This window comes from Panthera uncia, assembly GCF_023721935.1.
Source record: "Panthera uncia isolate 11264 chromosome A3 unlocalized genomic scaffold, Puncia_PCG_1.0 HiC_scaffold_12, whole genome shotgun sequence".
NCBI lineage: Eukaryota > Metazoa > Chordata > Mammalia > Carnivora > Felidae > Panthera > Panthera uncia.
This window is the reverse complement of record NW_026057579.1, coordinates 13,407,606-13,428,593: the sequence shown is the minus strand read 5'-3', so window position 1 is coordinate 13,428,593 and position 20,988 is coordinate 13,407,606. Positions and strand designations below refer to the sequence as shown.

Below are 20,988 nucleotides of genomic sequence, written 5' to 3'. Positions count from 1 at the left end.
GTGTGTGTGTGTGTGTGTGTGTGTGTGTGTGTGCATTTTGTAAGGCACTGACAATTTTTAATTTTGATTTTGGTTTCCCTCTGGCACTAAAGGAGGTATATTATTTGTGTTACTTGTGTTGTCTGTTGGCAATAGCCATTTGTATTTTTACTGATTTTTTTTTTTTTTAGAACCTGTCATTTGCAGCAATGTTTTCTGACTTAAAGTGTGAATGAGGCATACTGCTTGATTCCTATCTAGGAAAACAACAAGTTGATTTCCTGGTGCCTGGGATGTTCATGATCCGTGGTGTTTAGGTTCAAAGTCAAGTTTGAGATTATGAAGTGGAGAGTGTATTAAAGTGAATTGATGACTAGGTTTGATTTTAATCAATTTTTACCATTGAAGCTTGCAAAATAGTGTTTTGAGAAATTTGTATGTCTGACTTGACCATTTCTACTCAACTTTGAAAACTCTTTCATTTAACAATGCATAACAATCTGCAATATAGAAAACTAACAAAATAATATTGAGATTTAGATTAGAAAGCATGTTTGGGTTTCAGGCAAGCTTCATAACTCATCAAAGACATATTTTCTAGCTCTTCTCTTGAACGAGCTTTTTCAACTTCGTTGCTTTGACACTGAAGTTTTTAGTCACCCCTGGTCTTCCTTACTTTAGATAAAGGAAAGTTAGTGTTTTGATGATGCTCAGTGTCCTACCTCTTGCCTGGATTATTAAAAAATGTTACCTGAAGTTGATTATCAACCCTGGGGGCGGAGGGGAGGGCTTCCAAATAGCTGAGATCTCTTCTTTCTCGGGTTCATTCAGTGGTGCTGGGGCTTGCTCTTAGGAGAGCACAGAGCAGGCATTATGCTGGAATTGATGTGTTGTTTGGAGACTTTTGTCCTTCTGGGGTAGTTACCAGCCAGAATGTTTCAGAAAGGAAAAGGGGAAAGGGAGAGGACAGCACCCGTAATGGATGAGGTAAACCTCTGGAAGTGACAGGTCTCTGAATCAGAGCATTGAGCGAGATAACCAAATCAGTTCCTTTTTCTGGATTGCCTGGACATTAAGGAAGGTGGGGGGAGGGGGAGTAGGTTGTTTTGATTTGAATTCTTACCAAACAGTTATTTTGCTTGTGACGAGCACAGGGCACCCTGAAGTGTGTTTGCTTCTCCAGGTGACGGATGGATTGTCAGCTATGCTCAGGCCGTCCGGTTTTCTTGCAATTTCTGCCCCCTGCCTGGATGGAACACAGCTCTCCCCGCCCCACCTCCCTGCCCTGGTATGTGGAGGGCAGACTGGAAATGACCTGGGGCACGCTGGTCCCGCTGCAGTTTTCCTCAACACACTTGGTCTGGAGTAGCACACTGGCCAAAGATCTGGGGTGGAAGCACCTTCGGATGACCCTCCGAGAAAGTGGCTAGTCTGGCGCTGGGAAGTTTCTCCCCTTCTTTCCCATAAAATGGAAAAGATTCGACCAGACTCAGAGTGTTCAATGAGACAAAAAGTTATTTCTAACTCCGCCATTTCTTTTTATGACTTTTGTGTGAAGTCCTTGATTTAGCCTGTGGCCACATGGCCCAATGACTTCCCTATTTGACTACAGGGCCCTAGCTACCCACTGGGCCACTTTTTTAGGGAGTTTGCTGCTGCTGTAGTTTCACTTTTACTGCGAGTCTATTGGAAAAGAACTATGAGGTGAAGTTGATTTCTCCAGAATAATAGAGACACCTTCAGTAAAATGGAGGGTCTCACTGGCTATCTCTAGAACAGCCTTCGGAATTATTCAAGTGCCGATATTTTGAAGGCCCACAGACTATTTTGAAAAATCCAATGATATCTTGACTTTCAAAATATCAACAGAATAATAATTATTTTACATGTAGGTAGTATGTCCATAGGGTCAAAGACTTTCAGATCTGGATAGGAATTTTAGAGTGTGCAATTGAGCACATTTCAGAGTTGAGAAAATTCTAACCAATGTGTCTGGGTCAAAGTGTTAGTCGCAGAGCCAGGAAAGAGGGCTAGAGGCTTCTGCCAGGATTATTATATTATTATTATAACATTAACACTGATAATTATAACTTGAATTTATTGAGCACTTTGCCAAATGATGTGCTAAGCAAATGTATTTATTTTCTTATAATCTTCAGAGTAAGTCTATGTGCTATATATTATTATTCCAGTTTTATAGGCAAAGAAACTGAAGCTCGGGGACCCCCTTAGCTGGGCAATATGTAGCACAGACCCAATTGGCTCCTGGAATGGACACCAGAAACTGCACACATTAAAAGACTTAACGTGGAACACATACACTAATTCCACACATTTAAACTTAAAAGCTTAATGCTTAATGACATGCTTAACGGGATGCAAATGAGAATATTTCAGTGCAATACAATTAGACACACAACGTGTGTTAAGGCTCTTTCGAACGGTCCCTGGCAGGAAGGGCGAGGTTTCCCCTTGTGACAGTCCAAGCCCAGGCTGTGCAGGGTCACTGACCTGCAGCCTGTTTTTCTCGCTGAGAGTAGTTCAGTGATGGCTCCCGCATTGGTCAGAACAGCAAGTTTGAGCTTTATGATTACCCTGGAATACACCACTCTTGTTGCCCTTTCTGGCCTTTTCTCTCAGCTTTTCCTGTCACTCCTTTCCTTTGGAGGACAGCCACTCCACCTGTACCCCACACCAAATAGCTGGCTTGGTGGTGATAAAACTATGAGGCAGACCTGTACATTGTTGTTCAACCTGGAACGTTGGTTGTCCAAGTAGGGGGTGGTTGTTCATGAACAGAAACAATGTACACCTTTTGTTTGCTCCATTTGTTCTGAGCTGTGAGGGGAGACGGTAGGCTGGGGCACTGAGGTGAGGGAGGAGAGGTGTGCTTTTCTCTGCACACTCCCCCGACCTGCATATGGTCGCCATGCTTGCAGGCCATGAACCTGCAGCTTCTCTGGCTCATCAGCCAGAGACCAAGCTTTAAAGAAATCTTAAAAAAATCTCAAAATTTCATTTGGCTCTCCATATTCCTCCATGTGGTTCAATGTCAAAATTAGGACTGGCAATAAGAAAGAGCACTGAGTAATGCACATGTAGCAGAAGGGTCCTTTGCTTAATCAGGAGGAGAATTAAGTATGTAGACCAGTCATGGATGTCTTTGAGAAAGTGGTCAATGTTTTTTCAAGGCTGTTATATGACAAAATTACACATTCTGAAGATCAAGCTCCATATAGCAAGAAGGGGGAATTTTTAATCGACTTCTCACCTACTGATGCTTCTAAAACTAAGCCCAACTCCGGAGAAATCAGCAATATAGTCTGCTAAAACAGAACCACTGGAAATTACCTCCAGTCCTTGGTGGGAATGGCTTATTTTCATGGCAGTTGGCATAGTCCAGTGGGTTATTTATACAAGAGACACATGAGACAGACTCAGAATCACTGCAGAGTCTGTAAGGTATACTCCAGAGCTGGTTTAAAGCAAGATAAAGTGTTTGGTTATCTTCTTGGGACCTTTTAGGATGAGGAAACAAAATTTGTGATGCCATGTCGGCTGCCTTTGTTTCTTTGTCTTTTCCAGACTGTGTATTCCAAAGAACCTGTTCCGGAAGAGTTAACTCCCTTGGGTCTCATTTTCCCTTTGCAGTGATCGCTCATTTACAAGCCGTAGAGTTGTTCAGCTGTTTGCATGTCACATTCCCTTTGTTTTAGGGATTTGAAAATCTGGGTTTTGTGGGGTGTTGTTGCATTTTCAGATGATCACAGCAGTCTCTCTGGAGTCCGTGGCGTAGGTTCACTGTGTTGGATCTTGAGCCCTTTTGTAGTATCGAGAAGATAGATTCCTGCATTTATGTAGGAATTTTCTGGTGTAAGGCGCTTCCTTGCACTTTGCCACAATTCTACGGAATGAGGGAGGACATCATCACCATCACCACTGTTTACAGTGAGGAAACTTAGAATGAGGGAAGGTGAGTGAACTTGTCTGTGGTCATGGGACCAGTAACTGGGAGCACTCACCTAAGTCCTCTGTCTTCTGACTCTGAATAATACCTGTAGAATTGTCCTCTGTGATCAAAAGTGCTGTAATTTGTATTATCTTCTGATGGGCAAAAGTTAAATGAGAGACTGATTTGTGATGTACCATCCCATGCATGTCAGTGATGGTATTTCCAAAGCCTACAGATATTTGGCCTCAGAAACAAGGTCAGCCTTAGTGATAGACATGGTAGTATTTGCTTGGGGTGGTATTTCTAAACAAACTTGGTAATCTTCCTCCCTGCAGATCCAACGTAAGTTGGAGTCATACTAACTACGGTATGATGTAATATTCAACTTTTATAAGGTATTTGGGTTTTTTGTTTGTTTTAGATATAAAAAACGCAGTCTGTTGTCCAGCATGCACTCCATTATCCCACAAAAATCATTATTGGAACAAAATCATGGAACAAAAGCATTATTAGAAGTTCTGCCTGGTTACATTACCCTTATTCACGTGGGAAATAGTATACTCTGACTACTAGCAACAGTGTCCCCTGTGACCATTTCCCTCTGCAAAGTTATCTGCCCACTACTGAGAGAGTCCTAGCTCTCTAGAATAATTGAGACTCTTCACTACTAGTCAGTTTTCTGGTATGGTAACCCAGTTCATTGTATAACAGTGCTATCTGTATGTTGGTAAGGTCATAAAAATGACAGCACAAGTGCCTGATGATTTTATGATGCAGCTGCACATTTTAATGGCTATGGCTTTGAGGTGGGGGTGTGGGGGGACAAGGGACAGCTCTTTGACCGTAACAGCTATTACAGTGTTGTTGTTTCTTTAAAGTAGCTTTTTTTTTAGTATGAATGTGAAAGGTAGCCTTCTTTTAATTTAAAAAATCCTGAACAACATTTAATTCATGAGTTGACACAAAGAGCATTTTTCCTTAGCAACTACTGTAGTAATCAGAACTTTCTGCACCTTTCAAGAAGACAAAGGGGGAAAAAAATTAGAAAGAAAGAAAGAAAGAAAGAAAGAAAGAAAGAAAGAAAGAAAAAATAAGATGGTACGTTAAAGGCTTAGCTTCCTGGATTCCAGCCTGTAGAATAGGAAGTAGCCCCTATTGTAAGTTGAGAGTTCAACTCAATATATGAATGATTTGCGTGCCTGCACATACCCTAACATCTTGGAAGTTTCTATGTGATCAAACCAGTCATTTTATTTCTTGAAGACTCGTCTATTCAAACTGCTGCTCTATCTTTACTCATAACTTTGTGCTGCTTTAGGAGGATCTGTCCCCACCCCACAGAATATTCCAAGAGCCTTGCCTAGATCATTATGCCATTGATTTGCTTTTGCATTGTAAGTGTTGTAAGTGAATGTGTTCCAGGTACAGTCTTTGACAGAAAACTAGTGATGGGGAAAATAATGTGGAAAAAAGTTTGTCATTAGTTCCAGAACTTCACTTTAGTCACTTTGCTGCTGCTTCATTGTTTCAAAAATCACAGACAAGGGGGGGTACCTGGGGAGGGGTGGGGCTCATTTGGCTATGCATCCGGGGTTAAGCATCCGGCTCTTGGTTTCAGCTCAGGTCATGATCTCATGGTTGATTTGTGAGTTCAAGCCCCATGTTGGGCTCTGTGCTGACAGTGTGGAGCCTGCTTGGGATTCTCTGTCTCCCTCTCTCTCTCTGTCCTTCTCCCACACATGCTCTCTCTCCCTCTCTCTTAAAAATAAATAAATAAACATTTTTTAAAAAGTGTCTTAAAAAAATCACAGACAAGTAACTACATTTGAATGTGTTTACATGATTTTAATTGCTTTTCTTTTTCCCTTCTGAAATATTTGTACTGTGATTGAGACCTTAGCAACTGATGAACTAGGAAGGCAAGGGGCTGGAGAAGAACTTAGGCAAAGAGGCCATCAATTTGCCATGGAATCAGACTCCAAATTAAGAAAGAGAGAGAGAGAGAGAGAGAGAGAGAGAGAATGGGGTATAGGAGAAAGAAAGAAAGAAAGAAAGAAAGAAAGAAAGAAAGAAAGGTGAAAAAAAGTCTGTTCAGTCATGCCTCTGTTTTGTTTTGAGAAAATAATTATTTTTCATTTCATTTAACAATTCAAAATGAGCAGAATCAATTTTCCTTGGAGACTTTTATATAAGTTCACTTTAGGAAGGTACCAGCTAGAGGTTCCTATTCAGGAACTGACACACTGGTTTGATAGAACTCTTTGGACCCAGAATCGAGGAGCTTGGAAAGACAAACAGCCTCATCTAGCCACACCCTGTCAACTTGCCTATGACTATCAAGGAGGCATGTTCTCAAATATCAAGTTAACATAGAATTCTGGAGCTCAAAAAGTACTCAAGAATTTAAAACTTTTTTAAAATGGAAGAACTGAGTATAATTTCTGGAAAAATCTGGAAAAATCATACCCTGGTTTCAATTTGACTGAACTTTGGATTCTGTCTTACTTTCAGTTCTGCTTTCTAAACGTAGAAAGTATTTCGTGTATACATGGAATGCTTGCCATTCAAAATCATATGAGTTGACAGGATGTTTTGCAGATCACTGTTTATGGCAAGGACGGTGCTCAACTGAATGGTGGTGCTCTAGGTTTCTCTGTTATCTCTTTCTCTCCCTACTCATTCAGATTCTAAGATGAATCTGTCTCTCTTTTCCTTCTGTAGTTGGCATTTATTTTTTTTTAAGTTTATTTTGAGAGAGAGAGAGAGAGAGAGCGAGAATGAGTGGGGGAGGGGCAGAGAGAGAGAGAGGGAGAGAGAGAATCCAAAGCAAGCTCCATACTGTCAGCAGAGCCCAACATGGGGCTCGAACCCACAAACTGTGAGATCATGACCTGAGCCGAAATCAGGAGTCGGACACTCTACTGACTGAACCACCCAGGTGCCCCTGTAGTTGGCATTTAAACAGAATCTGCTGCTGGGAGAGGAAAGAAACTGATGTTTATTTTCACAACGTCCAGAGGTAGACATTATCATTGACATTCTTACAGAAGAGAAAACTAAATTTCAGAGAGGTTGAGTATCTTGCACATGGTCACAAGCCAGGGAGTAGTGAAGCCAGGGTTCTGGTCCTAGTCTGCCTGTAAACAAAGTGTGTGCCTTTTCTACTCAACCACACTTGTCTCTCACTATGTTTATGTTAAAATCTGGTGCTCACTATGGAAAGGGCAGCCATTCTGTGGAGTCTGGATTCTGCTGGCCTTGTCATGTAACCAACATTACATCATGCCCAATACCTAGCCATTTCCATTAGAGGAGTGCCATAGCACAAAGAGACTTCCTAGGAATCTGTGGATTTATGACTGCATCCCGCAGTCTCCTTGTAGCCTGCACCCAGAAAACACTCATCCTGCTTGCATTGTTGAGGTGTTCTCTCAGCTGTGGCATTCTGCACCGTGGGCAGGGTTCTCTTGCAGAGCCTAGCCTCTGGCTACACTCAAAAATCATTACACGATCTCAGATGATGACAAGTATAAAGAAGATCATGACTGGAGGACCTGGCTGATTAACAAGCAGTGACCGTTTGCTTTAAGTTATATTTGGTTTTTATGAGAAGTGACATAATGTTGGCATCAAAAGAAGCAATCATACTCGCTTAATAAATTGTTTCTTGGGGCCATGATTACAAATAGATAAAAGGGCAAGCAGACCTTGAAGCAGGACCAGTGGAACATATCTCATGCTATTTTAATTCTCTGTGTTTTAGAAGAAATACTTCCTTCACACTCTCTTGGAAGCTGCAGGAACTGTGGTCGACTTAAGCCAGTGATGGTGGTTTTACTGTGTAAGAATTGAGGTTTTATCTTTTCAGCTATCACGATGACTGAGAAATATATCACACATAGAATTCTGCAACTCTTTGGAATTTTCTCTCACATCAAGCTTGTGTAAGAGAGGCTAATACGTTCAAAAAATTGTTTTGAGTTTTAATTCTCAGATACGGAGATTTTACTCAACCAAAAGTTATTAAAACTTCAGTAAGTACAGTCTAGTTTATGGGACTTCTTATGTGGAAGCTGGAGTTTACATTTAGGTAACAAAAGTTAAAGAAAAAAAAAGCCCCAAATATATTTTCCTACAATTAATTTGGCAAGTATTTTTAAACATATGCTTTCTGTTGCCTATTGCACTAACCTGAATAATGGCACAAACTTTACCCTGTAGGATATTACCACCTATATTAAGCATACCAATATATTTTTTAAAATCACAATAATCATAACACACAAATATCTGGTCTATAACAAAGGCTTGTGTAGAGTTTTGTGGATGCTGGGGAAGAGAAGATGACTATTTGTGTGAGTTAAGGAATGTTCCTTAGATTTGGTGACATTTGAACTAGGTTCAAAAGGACAAGTAGCCATTGTTCAAGAAGAAAAAACTGTATTTTAAAAGTCTTCTTTCCACAAATAACATGTAGCTTGGTAGAGCTGAATCAGAGGGTACATGTTGGAAGAGGAACTGGAGAAAAGGCTCAAAGATAAGGGTATTCTGATGGCTGAGGTAGTGTTTGCCCTTCTGCAGCATTTAGATATTTTTGAGGATGATTTAAAATTTAAAAAAATATTTTTATTATAAAACATTTCCAACATATACACAAGTAGACAGAGTAATATAATGAACCCCCATGTATTCATTACCTGACTTCAACAATTTTTGATGACGAATCTTGTTTCATTTCTATCCCCATGCATGTTCTCTTGTTCCCATATTAGTTTTGACACAAATCTCAAACATTTAATCATTCCACTCATAAATATTTTAGTATGTATTCAGTATGTATTTCTAAAATATAAGTTTTCTTTTGAAAAATCCATAATGTAATTAATACATCTAAAATAATTAACAATTTGGGTGCCTGGGTAGCTCAGTTGGTTAAACTTCCAACTCTTGATTATGGCTCAGGTCATGATCTCACAGTTCATGATATTAAGCCCTGCATCTGGCTCTGCACTGACAGTGTGGAGCCTGCTGGGGATTCTCTCTCTCCCTCTCTCTCTGCTCTTCCTATGCTTTTGCCCTGTCTCAAAACAAACAGACAAACTTAAAAAATAATAATTCATAACTATTATTTTGGCTTGTCAAGTAAGGAAGTGATAGGAATATATTTGTAATCTAGAAAGAAAACTCTAGAGGCAATGAGGGGAATAGGTTGAATAGAAAAAAGACCAAACCAATAGAAGACTCCAGAGATGGATTTGAACCAAGCCAATAGTGATGGAGAAGGTGGAAGAATTTTCAGAATACTTAAAAAGTAAATTGATAGTTTGTGAGATCAATTAGATACAGGGGTGAAGGTGAGAATGGAGTTAAGGAAAATTTGGACATTTTAACTTGCATAACCAGCATATGAATATGCCAATAACTGATACAGTGTAGGGATTCCTTGAAAAGCAATTTAGCCTGGTTTTTCATTAGCCAGAGATGTTTGGAAACAAATCCAAAAATATCTTCCTATTACCCTCAAACAAAGCTTTCAGACCTGGAACATTTGGAGTAATTTTGATTGTTCCAACTTAAAAAGTCATTAACAAAAATTAAAACATCCAGAGTAGCATCTAAAATGCTCAAGGGTCTACAGGAGCCCCTTGGACAGCCTGATGACTGAGACCTCTTTAGTTAGCACACAATAATAGTTGTAAAATCACAAAGGCTAATAAACATGATTTATTCATCAAATCCCCGAACACTAAAGGTTTGAAAGATGTAAATTTAAAATAATTGAAAGAAGTTTTTCATACTGTATGATGAAAATGTTCAAACAAACAAAAAATCTTGGAAGAATTGTACAGTGTATGTCCATATACCACCAATTCAATTTTAACATTAACAATTTATCATGTTTTCTTTTTCACATCTATTCATTTATCTTCTATCCATCCGTTGTTTCATCTTTTTTTTTTTCCATAATAAGTTGCAGACAGCAGTGCACTTCATTTATAAGTACTTCATCATACATATTATTAACTGGAGTTCAATATTTGTTTATTGAAAATTCATATTTTATACAAGAGTGATTGATCTTATACATTTATTTTGCCAAAAGGCTGGGACTCAAGAAGGATTAACACAATTCATGGCCGACTCTTACTGGGTTATTGATGAAAACAAGGAGCTGTTTGAGAACTTCTTGATCCTCAAAAGTTGTGGCCATATGGAGCAGCCATACTCGACCACCAAACGGTCTTTGAGGCAATGGCAAGAATTGACTTGGCAAAACTACATGCTTCCCAGTAAATGTTAACTGAATTTGAATGTGAAGAAACTGACCCCTAGAAGCATACACACTCTGCCAGTAAATGATTGGGCAGGTATGAGAACAGATCACCTCCAACAGTTTCACACTGAGCATCCCTGCCTGCCTGTAACAACTCTGCAGAACAGTGTGACAGAGTAGATGGTTTATTAGTCAAAACTGTAGTACAGGCGATGCATTCTATCTAGACCCATCCTGAGATTACTCAAGAGGAGCCAGTTCTTGGGCAATAGGAAAGAAGGTAACCTATTCTCTCAAAAGAGAACTCTTGATTCACATATTGAGAAAAAAAAAAAGTACTTGTGTTCATAAGTCCTCTGACATTCTCCAGAAAGACTTCATGTGGCTTATGGTAAACAGCAAAAATAAAATGAAGCTGAAAATGATTAACATAAGAATAAAACAAGGGCCAAAATATGTCAGTTAGTAGAATGATGGACAAACTTAGACTTAGAAAGCTTTGAAATGTTCTAAATTAAGTCAAGTTCTGACATTTTAAAACCTTCCAATTGGCTCCAGAATTAAAAATCAAGTGGAGATGATGTCTAGAAGATGCATTTGTTCAAATGCTTATTGTTGATGAAGATGTCTAGGATTCATTTGAAGACCGAAAAATTCAGTTACATAACCAGGCATTTGCTTACACAAAAGGCAGACATTCTGATACTAGGAAGAAATTTAGATGTTTGATTAACTTTTTCAGTTTCCAGTTTGATGTTCAGACAACAGCCTGTTTCAGTGGTTTTCAACTGGGGACAATTTTGCCCTCTGGGGACATTTGGCAATGTCTGGAGACATTTTGGGCTGTCCCTACTGGGGATGGGGGTGGGGTACTACTGGCACCTAGTGAATAGAGGCCAAGGATGCTGCTAACCAGCCTGCAGTGCATGGGATGGACCCTACAACAAAGAATTATCCAGCTGAAGTATCTGTAGTATTGAGGTTGAAACACCCCGATCCATATATGTCAGTTATAGATCTAACTCTAGTATGCCTTGAAAACACTGTAGATGATTTACATGTGCCATTTCATCTTGTGACTTGTTGAAGAGTATGTGGTGGTGACCTATATCCTTAAGAAATGCTACTGCATTGGCACCATGGCAAAAACGGGGATGTAAAATGAACAGTCCTTCAGAATAAGATCCACAGAAAGCTGAATTGAGTGGTTGACCATACAAGTCAAAAGCACTCTTTGGTATCTAAGAGCATCAAACGTTGGCAGGCAAGAATGTAGATATTTAATTACTAAAAAAATATTCAAAGGAATTGGGGCCCTGCTGTTTAAGAGAGCGGGGGAAGGGATCATTAGATCCTAAGTCATAGGACAGTTCATCCTGGGACTTCTCCCTCTGGGACTTGGAGAGCTCATTTCTCTGCTTCCTTCTTTCCTCTTCAAAATCTCAAGAAGGAGAACTGACTGTGTCAGAAGCAGGTGGATTAGATAAACTCCTGTTGGCAACCTGATGATTATGTCTCTGATTTATGTTCTTCTTCATCTTGCCCTTGGTAATTATATACTCTATGTTTACAACCACGTTCTCTTCCTTTCTTCATTCATGTTCCAACAGGTGCTCAGACCCTTGGTTAGTCCTTCCTCCTCCTGATTCCTTAACGTCTTCTTCTCTACAAGATCATCCCCATCAGGATACAGGTATGTTTCGGCAGCTCTCATCTTGTAAAAATGTCCCTTGATCCCCGCATCCACTGCCAATCTCTCTTCGATTCTAGACAGAGTTATTAAATTAATATTCTCCACAAGCTGTCTTTGTTTCTTGATCTGCCATTTACTCTTCAGCTCACAGCAACCTGGCTTCTGCCCACAGCTCCACTAAAGCTGCTCTTGTCAAGGTGACCACTAACCTCCTTGTAGCAAAAATTTAAAAAGCAGAGTTTCCCATCTCTCTTGTTTGACCTCTCTCAGTAGCATTCAACACAGTTAATGGTTTCAGCTTCCATAAGCATGTCCTTCTCTTGGCCTCATGGAGCAACTTGCTTGACATTTTCCTTCTGTCTCTCTGACAACTCCTCATGACGCTCTGCTGCTTTACCTCCTTTTTCTGACCTCTAGATGTTGGAATGCTCAAGGTGGAATGCTCTTGTCCTTTCTCTTTATACTTTCCTCCTAAGTGATCTGAATCATTTATGTAGCTTTAGATTCTGTTCATATGGGGACAATTCCCCAAATTAAATTCCATCTCAGATCTTTCCATGTTTGTTTAAATAACTACACCTTGAGACCTGCACCCAGGAGTTCCACAGGCATCTCAACCTTAACACATTCTTTTTTGGTTTTAATTTATTTATTTTTTTATTTTAGAGAGAGTGTGAGTGGGGGAGAGGGGCAGAGAGAGAGAGAGAGGGAGAGAGAGAGAGAGAGAGAGAGAGAGAGAGAGAGAGGGAATCCCAAGCAGGCTCCATGCTCAGATCCATCCCACAACCCTGGGATCATGATCTGAGCCCAAATCAAGAGTCAGATGCTCCACCAACTGAGCCACCCAGGTGCCCCTCAACCATCGCACATCTTAAGCACTCCTGCCATCCTGCCAATCTTCTCTATCTCAGTTAATGGAGTTATAATTCTGACGGTTTTTCAGGCCTTTCAGTCTTTCACATCTCTTACTAACTTAATCTCCAAGTTCCAACTCTTCAAAGAGATCTGTCCTTGCTACTTACCTAAAATAATTGCTCTTGTCATTCTCTATCTTAGCATACTGGGTGAGTTTTCATTCCTAGCTCTTATAACAGCTTGTAATTATATATCGGTTTGTCTACACCATTGGGCAGGGATCGGGTCTCTTTTGTTCACCAGATACCCAGGCCCTGGCATAATATCTGGAAGGTAGAGGTATTGTGTTCAGTCATTATTTTTTTAATCAGTAAAGAACTATTTGGATACTAAGCCTAAACAGACACTTACTTTTATCCTGATGAGATAAGAATCAGATCCTTTTGGGGCACCTGGGTAGCTCAGTCGCTTAAGGATCCTACTCTTGATTTCTGCTCAGGTCGTGATCTCACAATTCATGAGTTCAAGCCCTATGCTGGGCTCTGTGCTGACAGCACAGAGCCTGCTTAGGCTTCTCTCTTTCCCCTCTTTCTCTGCCCCTCCCCTGCTCATTCTCTCTCTTGCTCTCTCTCTCAAAATAAATAAACTTAAAAAAAAAAAAAGAGTCAGATCTTTTTTTTTCTGTTTGAATCACACTTTTAAGTGGATTAACAGATAATAGTTACACATCATTCAGAAATAAAAGAGAAAAAAGTTAATCTTTAATAAATGCTTGTTGATTGGTGAATTGATTGAGTAGCTAATCGAAAATTTACTTAATTTCTTTGTAATCCTATTTATTTACAACAAAGAAATAATACTACTAACTCTTTTTCAGAATTATTTTGTAGAGTGAAGTTAGATTATTGCCCTCTAATTCCTTTTGAAGAAAGACATTAAATAGGCACACAACCCCATTCGAGATGGTGCAGAGATTACATGTATTATCAATTTCCTTTGTCTGAGAACTGCAGTGCACTGATGTCTGAACTCTTGTGGTTTGTGGGTCAACAAAATGTCATCCTGCTTCTTTGTCATAAGCCCCAGAACTGCTTCAGATGCCCAGTACCCACCAACAAGGGATTTTAGCTTTTTACTAAAACCTCATTATCATCTTAGGCCCCTGAATACAAAAAATATTTTGACAAAGGGAGATGATTGGTTAGGAGTCATATTTGTACAAAGAGCCAAAGTCTCTTAAAATTAGATTGCTGAGTAGAAATTCCATGACAGACGGCAGATAGCTGCCTCATTTCTCCAAGTCTAAGTGGCCAAAGGCTGCTTCATGTTGGAAAAGTTATACTTTTTAAGACAGATGCATTAGTTCAAAATCAGCTTTCTGACACATGTACTTTTTATGTCCCAGGGACCCCAGTATGAGGCTGGATTCTCTGGAAGCTCACTGTGATGATGTGTTTCCCTTCCTTCCATGAACTCACTGTTTAAACTTGGGCAAATTATGTTATCTATTTGGCCTTGGGGCTCTCCTTTAGAAAGTGAGGTAGTTTACCTGGTGAATAAAAGGTCCCCTTGAAAAGTAGAAATGTTCTCTGTCTCTCCTGCACCACAATCTCTTTCTCTTTTTAGAACTACAGGGTTTCTTTGTAGTAGACAAAAAAGGCACTATCAGAAGACTTGAATGAGCACAATGATGAAATCAGGTGTTTAGAGACCAGGCCTTGCAGCTGCACTGACCCAGTAAATAACCCTTCCTTGGTTTCTGGTTTCTCCTTTTAGAGCAATAAACAACAACAAAGGAAGAATACCAGCTCAACTTGTATAGTCTCTAGTTACCCAAGTGACTCATTATCTAAGTGCCGGAAATTATCCACAGGAAGCTATCCTGAAAGCCCACAGTGATGAGTACCTGTGTATTACTCAAATCTGACATGGAGGAGTAAGCTGTTACTAGCTGTAGTCAATAGATCCAAAGCAACATAGGGAGGAAGTGGGAGAGAGTGAAACTAGATATTCACTATAATGTGAGGAATCTAAAAATGTATTCTCCACTAAGCATGGGTAGGTACATTTTTTAAAATATATAGACGTTCCAGTATACGTTCTATTTTCCCTTAATCTTTCCAGAATCTGCAAAGTAAAGCGTTGAGAGGGTATTGGCACCAAGTCCCATGCTGTTTGGGAATCATTAATGAACATCTATTTTACAAGAACTTTTCTACAAAAGGAAAACACAGAAATCTGAGGGAATTGCAAAACTTGGAAGTAATCTAGACATTATAAGCATATTATAAATGGAAATAAGTAATAATCTGCTAGCCAAAGCAAGCCTGACAAATGCTGTAGAAATTCTCAAACTTATTGCCTTGCTTGGGTGGGAGGTGAAGTTTGTCTTGCGATCTGAACCTACTTTTTGAATGAAAATATGCCAGAAGGCTTGGTAGCTGTGGTTCTTCTTTGTTTAATCCATGAGTAGTAACATTATGAAGACCTGTACAATGAAGAATCCCCCTTAACCTTTGCTTAGCATCTGTAATGTCAAGAGGGAGCCTGATGTGTCTGAATTCGGGGCTCACAAATGCAAATATCTGCAGGCCAAGAAGACACTATAATGAGTGAAGTAGATTGGGATACGAATCTTCTTTATAAATCTACTTCCTTATAAATCTGCTAAAAAGAAAAGGCACATAAATGGCAATGACCCTTGGCCTCAGCTGGGGAAACAATAGAGGGTAGTTGGAACTTTGGGGAACTGGAAGGCAGTCGCTACTCAGCTCCAGCCAGATGTTGCCTCATGGGGCAGATAAGATTTCTCCACAAGAATCTAGAAAACTGGATTTTTAAAAGGTAAAGTCTGGATTTGTACATTTTGCAAATAATGCAAAGATTTTGAAACTTTGTGAGGGCCTAACAAAAAAAAATAACATTGATGGGCCAGACCTCTTCCAAAGGGTCACCATTCTATAATCTGTGAATGCTAAGTAAGGAAGAACTTAATTTGCACCATCTTCAATTTGGAGAAAAAATAAAACTAGGACTTGTGGTTCAGTATTTGCCTTTAAATAGGTGTGCTTAGATAAAGAGAAAAATTTTAAAAGGGCATTTGAGAACAATACAATGTTTAAGCAGCAGTGTACTTTTATACTTAACTGCTATAGCATCAGATCTAGGGTTCCTTAGATTTTGTGGGAAGTACGATTTTGTATCAGGACCCACAAGAACATCTTTGTATCGAGATGTTATTAATGTCCAATATATGGCATCTGTTCAGTCATCTTGCTATAAACAGGGTTATCATAAAAAACTCATTGGGATGACTCAGATTGCTTCATATAACCACAAAGATGTGGAGATTTGGATACTTCTAAATGGCAAAAACAATTTTCCAGTTTTTATAAATAGATGTTTGGTACCTTGTAGACAGCACATTATCAAAGGCAAGACTCCCTTATCCAAAAGCAAAACTGAATGTTGGAAAAAGCATTATAATGCCTGAGAACCAAAAACACTTGTACAAAACTTGGGCTCTGTTCACACTGCTTTAGATGCCTGAAGGTAACACATTGTGGGTCTTGAGTGTTCCTTCATTTTTCAGTCTAGACACTGAGGTATTCCAGTATTTTTCTTCCCAGTAATTGATGGCTTTATGGTGGCTTTTCCCCCTTTATCTCCCAAACCAGGTATTACTATGTAGTAATAAATTAATGAGAGTTTTAAACATTTTCTCTTTTTTTATTTATTTTTGAGAGAGTGAGAGAGTGTGGGAGGGGCAATGAGAGAGGGAAAGAGAGACTCCCAAGCAGACTTGCGCTGTCAACGAGGAGCCTAATGTGGGGCTCGATCCCACCAAACATGAGATCATGACCTGAGCCGAAATCAAGAGTTGGATGCTCAACTGACTGAGCCACCCAGGCACCTCTAAACATCTTCATTTATATTTTTCTGTTTTAAGAATGCAACAAATAATTAGCATTGCATTGAGTAGTGAGAAAATATCTCTTTACCCAAATGCTTGGTAAAAACTTTCAGGTTTTCTGTGATTAACGGTTGAAGAGTGCTAAGATAGTTAAATAAATAAATACGTGGCCTGGTTCCTGGACTAGAAATTAGAAGTGTTGAAAATATGAGATCTTGTGGCGAGATAAAGATTGGCGAGGGGTTAAAACTGTGTGAACATGGGGACTTGTGAAATCCCCACAAATTACCACAGAAGCCAACAAGGCTCTCATTCTATTTTTAGTGCCTGGCTCGGTTTCACTAACTATTTCAACTCTTCAACATCCTTATTGTGACCAGTATCTCCATCAGCAGAACTTTAGGTGGAAATGTTTTTGTGTTCTATCTAATCTCAAGAACATTTTTTTATGGGTTTTGATAACCTGACATGCATTTATTCCCATTCTGGAGAAGAATGAGTTCAATGTCAAGACTGGGGTCCTATTCATGACCCTTTGGTATATATGAAATACTACTGAGATTTCTATATGTATCTACTAAAATTTCCTGCTCTTTAACTTCTCTGGGGACATGTATGTGTCTGTGTATCCCTGTAAGGACCTATCTTACATGCTTGATAGATATTTCTTTGAAAAATAGATTGTAACTGATGGGTAAAAATATAAATAGGTGAATATGAATAGTTGGGTTGTATGTCTAGAGACAGCTACTTTATCCTCCCCAAATAATGAATACTACATAGTAATAACCTGATTATGGAATCTTTTTAAAGTTTATTTATTTTGATAGAGACAGAGAAAGCACGAATGGGGGAGGGGTGGAGAGAGAGAAGGAAAGAGGGGAGAACACCAAACAGGCTCCGCACATTCAGCGCACAGAGCCCCACAGGGCTCGAACTCACGAAACCATGAGATCACAGTCTGAGCTGAAATCAAGAGTCCAGTGGATGCTTAACTGATGGAGCCACGCTGGTGCTCCACTGATTATGGAATCTTTAAGAAAATATGGGACAACAGTACAATTAGTAGAAATGGGATTTAAACTAGCTCTCATTTCATAATTCAGATTTCTAGCCTATGCTGCCTTTTCTCCTCTTTCGCCAAATGAGTATGTGTCTATAAAATACATGTGGCTTATAACTTTGAGAGACATGATGTAAATAGGAATCATTTTATTCCATAGTTAGAGGGCACTTTTTGGTCATTTACCAGGGAAAAAACAATAGTAGCTAACACTGAGAATGTACTATATTACAGTTAATTCGCATTTAACCTGTATTAACTCATTGAATTCTCATAATAACCCTACAACATAGATACTATTACTCTCCAACTATATAGATAAAGGTACAGAGGCATCATAAAGCTTACATAATTTGCCCAAGGCCACATAGTAGAAAGTACAGGAGTCAAATTTGGTGTCAGTGGTTTGTCTGTAGAGTCGGCTCTTAACCATCAATCAAGCCTACTCAGAACTCATTAAATGACTAAAATGTGTAAAGCCTGCACGGACCCAGAAGAGGGCTGCATTGGATTATATCACATGGACCTTCACAGTGGCGTTTAGTTGTGATGCTTGGAACACGACAGTCTCTCTCTCCCTGTCTCAATGTTGATTGAGTGAAAGGAATGAACACATGTGAACTTTAAATCCAGTTTTAAGAGCCCCATTCTGTTAGTATTCCTGCTTCTCCACACCTCTCTGCCTTTTTCAGTGTTGTTTTCTTTGCATGCGGTTTTTCCTTCTTTCTCCACTCAGTGCAGCCCCCCTCATGCTTTAAGGCACCGCTCGATTCTGTGAGTCAGAAGTTATTACTTCTCTCGTGACTCTTTCATAATGCCCTGTATCATAATTTCTGTTCATTTCGTGGCTCCCTGTTTAGATTTTAAGTCCTCTGAGATTACAATCTATGCCTGATACAATCTTGTATCTCTGCCATGGTGTTAATCACAGTGTCTGGCACAGAAATAAGTGTTTATTAAATAAATGATAAAATGATTGGAAGAAGTTTTCCGTGTATTTTTATTCTCTATAACCTAAATCTGTAATAAAAAATCTAGAAGCATGTCTTGAAATTCCATCATGGGCATGTTAATGTAAGAGGAGTAAATTCACTGAATAAAAGAAGAAATTCAAGATGAAAATAAGATTAGAGAAAAACAGTGGAAAAGAAATCTGACGTTTGCAGATCATCTTGGAAGAAGAAGGTCATAGAGAAAGATAACCATAGACAGATATCAGATACATTTCTGGGTTGAGGGCTAGAAAGACAAAAGACACAGTCTGGTTCTTAAGAAATTACTGGGGAGACAGAACCACTTGGTAACATAAATCATACAAAGCCTAAAGGAAGTCAGTAAGCTGAGTACCAAAGTCTGCCTGGAGGAGCTGGGAGGGAGGAGAAGAATTCAAATAGGCATTTCAGAAGTGAGTGTGTGATTGCCAAACAGACTTATTGAGGGGAAGGGAAACATTCTAAAAAAGAAACAGTATGGGCAAAGCATGATGTCCTGGTCAGTGCAGGCTGCTGTAACAAAAATACCATAGACTGGGTGGCTTAACAAACCATTTTCATGATCTAATTATCTCCCAAAGGCCCCGTCCCCAAATACCATCACACTGGGAATTAGGGGTTCAACATATAAATTTGGGCAGGGGCACAAACATTCAGTCCATAATACATAGAAAAGAAGTTCATTTTATGGTAATATAACATCCTAGAATAACTGAGGGTCAATCTAGAAAACTTTCAACAGTGCACACTGCCATGGAGCAGGGGAAAGGTAATGGCAACCTGAACCCGAGAGTGGAAGTGGAGAGGAACTGCGATGGGAGCAGATGAGAAGCATTTGGGAGGTACATGATCAGACCTGCCTGTGGAGGGAGGGGGAAAGGAGGAGCTGGGAAATCTGGGATGAGTCCTCAGTGTCCAGCATGGAATGCCGGGGCAGATGAAGCCGTACATCAAGGAAGGAAATAAAACAGTTTAGTAGGAGGGTGAAGAGGACATAATTTTTAATTAATTAATAAATTATAATTGAAATATAATTCATATACTACTAGAATCTATCCTTTTTAGTTGTATAGTTTCATGATTTTTCATATATTCACAAGGTTATAAAGCAACCACTGTTATCAAACTTCAGAACATTTTCATCACCCCAGAAAGAAACCCTGAACTCATTAGAGTCACTCTTTATGCTTCCATTCCCTTAGCCCCTGGAAGCCCTAATTTACTTTCTGTCTCTATGAATTTGCCTATTTTGGCCATTTCATCTCAATGGAATTATACAATATATGGCTTGTTTTGTGGTCTGGCATTTTATTTTATCTTTATTTTATTTCATTTCATTTCATTTTATTTGTATGTTTTTCTTCACGTGGCATCATGTTTTCAAGGTATATCCACGTAGCAGCATGTATCAGTATTTTATTCCTTTTTGTGGCTGAATAAAATTCCATCACGTAGATACACTTCCTTTTGTTGGTCTATTTAGCTGTTCATAGTCATTTGGGTTGTTTGAACATTTGGGTTATTATGATTACTACTGCTGAGCATTTGTGAATAAACTTTTGTGTGGACATAGTTGTTTTTTCTTTTAAATGTTCATTTATTTATTTTGTGAGAGAAAATGAGAGAGAGAGAGAGAGAGAGAGAGAGAGAGAGAGAGATCATGCACACATGCTAGCAGGGGAGGAGTGGAGAGAGACAGAGAATCCCAAGCAGGCTTTGTGTTGTCAGTGCAGAGGCGGATGTGGGGTTCAATCTCACGAACCATGGGATCATGACCTGAGCTGAAATCCAGAGTCGGATACTTAACTGAGCCACCCAGGCGCCTCTGAACATAAGTTTTCAATTCTTTCAGGTATATACCTAGGAATGAATTTGCTGAATCATATGGTAACTCTCTGTTTAAGTTTTTCAGAAACTGCCAAATTGTTTTCCAAAGCTGTATCATTTCATATCTTCACTAGCAATGTGCGATGGTAAGGTATGAAAACGTACCCACGAGCTAAGTAAAACTTTCTCAAAGGCACCCCCAGTTAAGTGCCAGAGCTGGGATGTGATCCCAGGTCTGCCCATCTGCAGCCTCCACTCGCTGACCTCTACAGTATACCATGCATCTGGCCTCAGTTTTTTTTGGAGTTACCAACATGGAGTGGTAGTTGAAGCCATGGTTGTGGATGAGTTTGTCATGGAGAGTCTGAGGTGAGAAGAAAAGTCCAGGCATGGACACCTGTGGACCCCCAGCAGTAAGAAAGGAGTCTGTGTGTGTCTGA

At 39.5% G+C, this 20,988-nt stretch overlaps 1 protein-coding gene across 7 annotated transcripts in view; it reads left to right on the top strand.

Moving 5' to 3' along the window:
* Positions 1-20,988, top strand: part of RASGRP3 (RAS guanyl releasing protein 3) — a 107,705-nt gene that overhangs the window by 31,518 nt on the left and 55,199 nt on the right. For 4 of the 7 annotated variants that reach the window (XM_049652307.1, XM_049652306.1, XM_049652302.1 and 1 more), the window contains exon 2: positions 11,816-11,898. The exons of 2 other annotated variants lie outside the window; for them this stretch is intronic. The gene's annotated coding sequence lies outside the window, so the exon portion shown is untranslated. Of the gene's footprint in view, positions 11,899-20,988 lie in introns of all 7 variants that reach the window. One more of the 7 variants, XM_049652308.1, reaches the window with a different exon arrangement.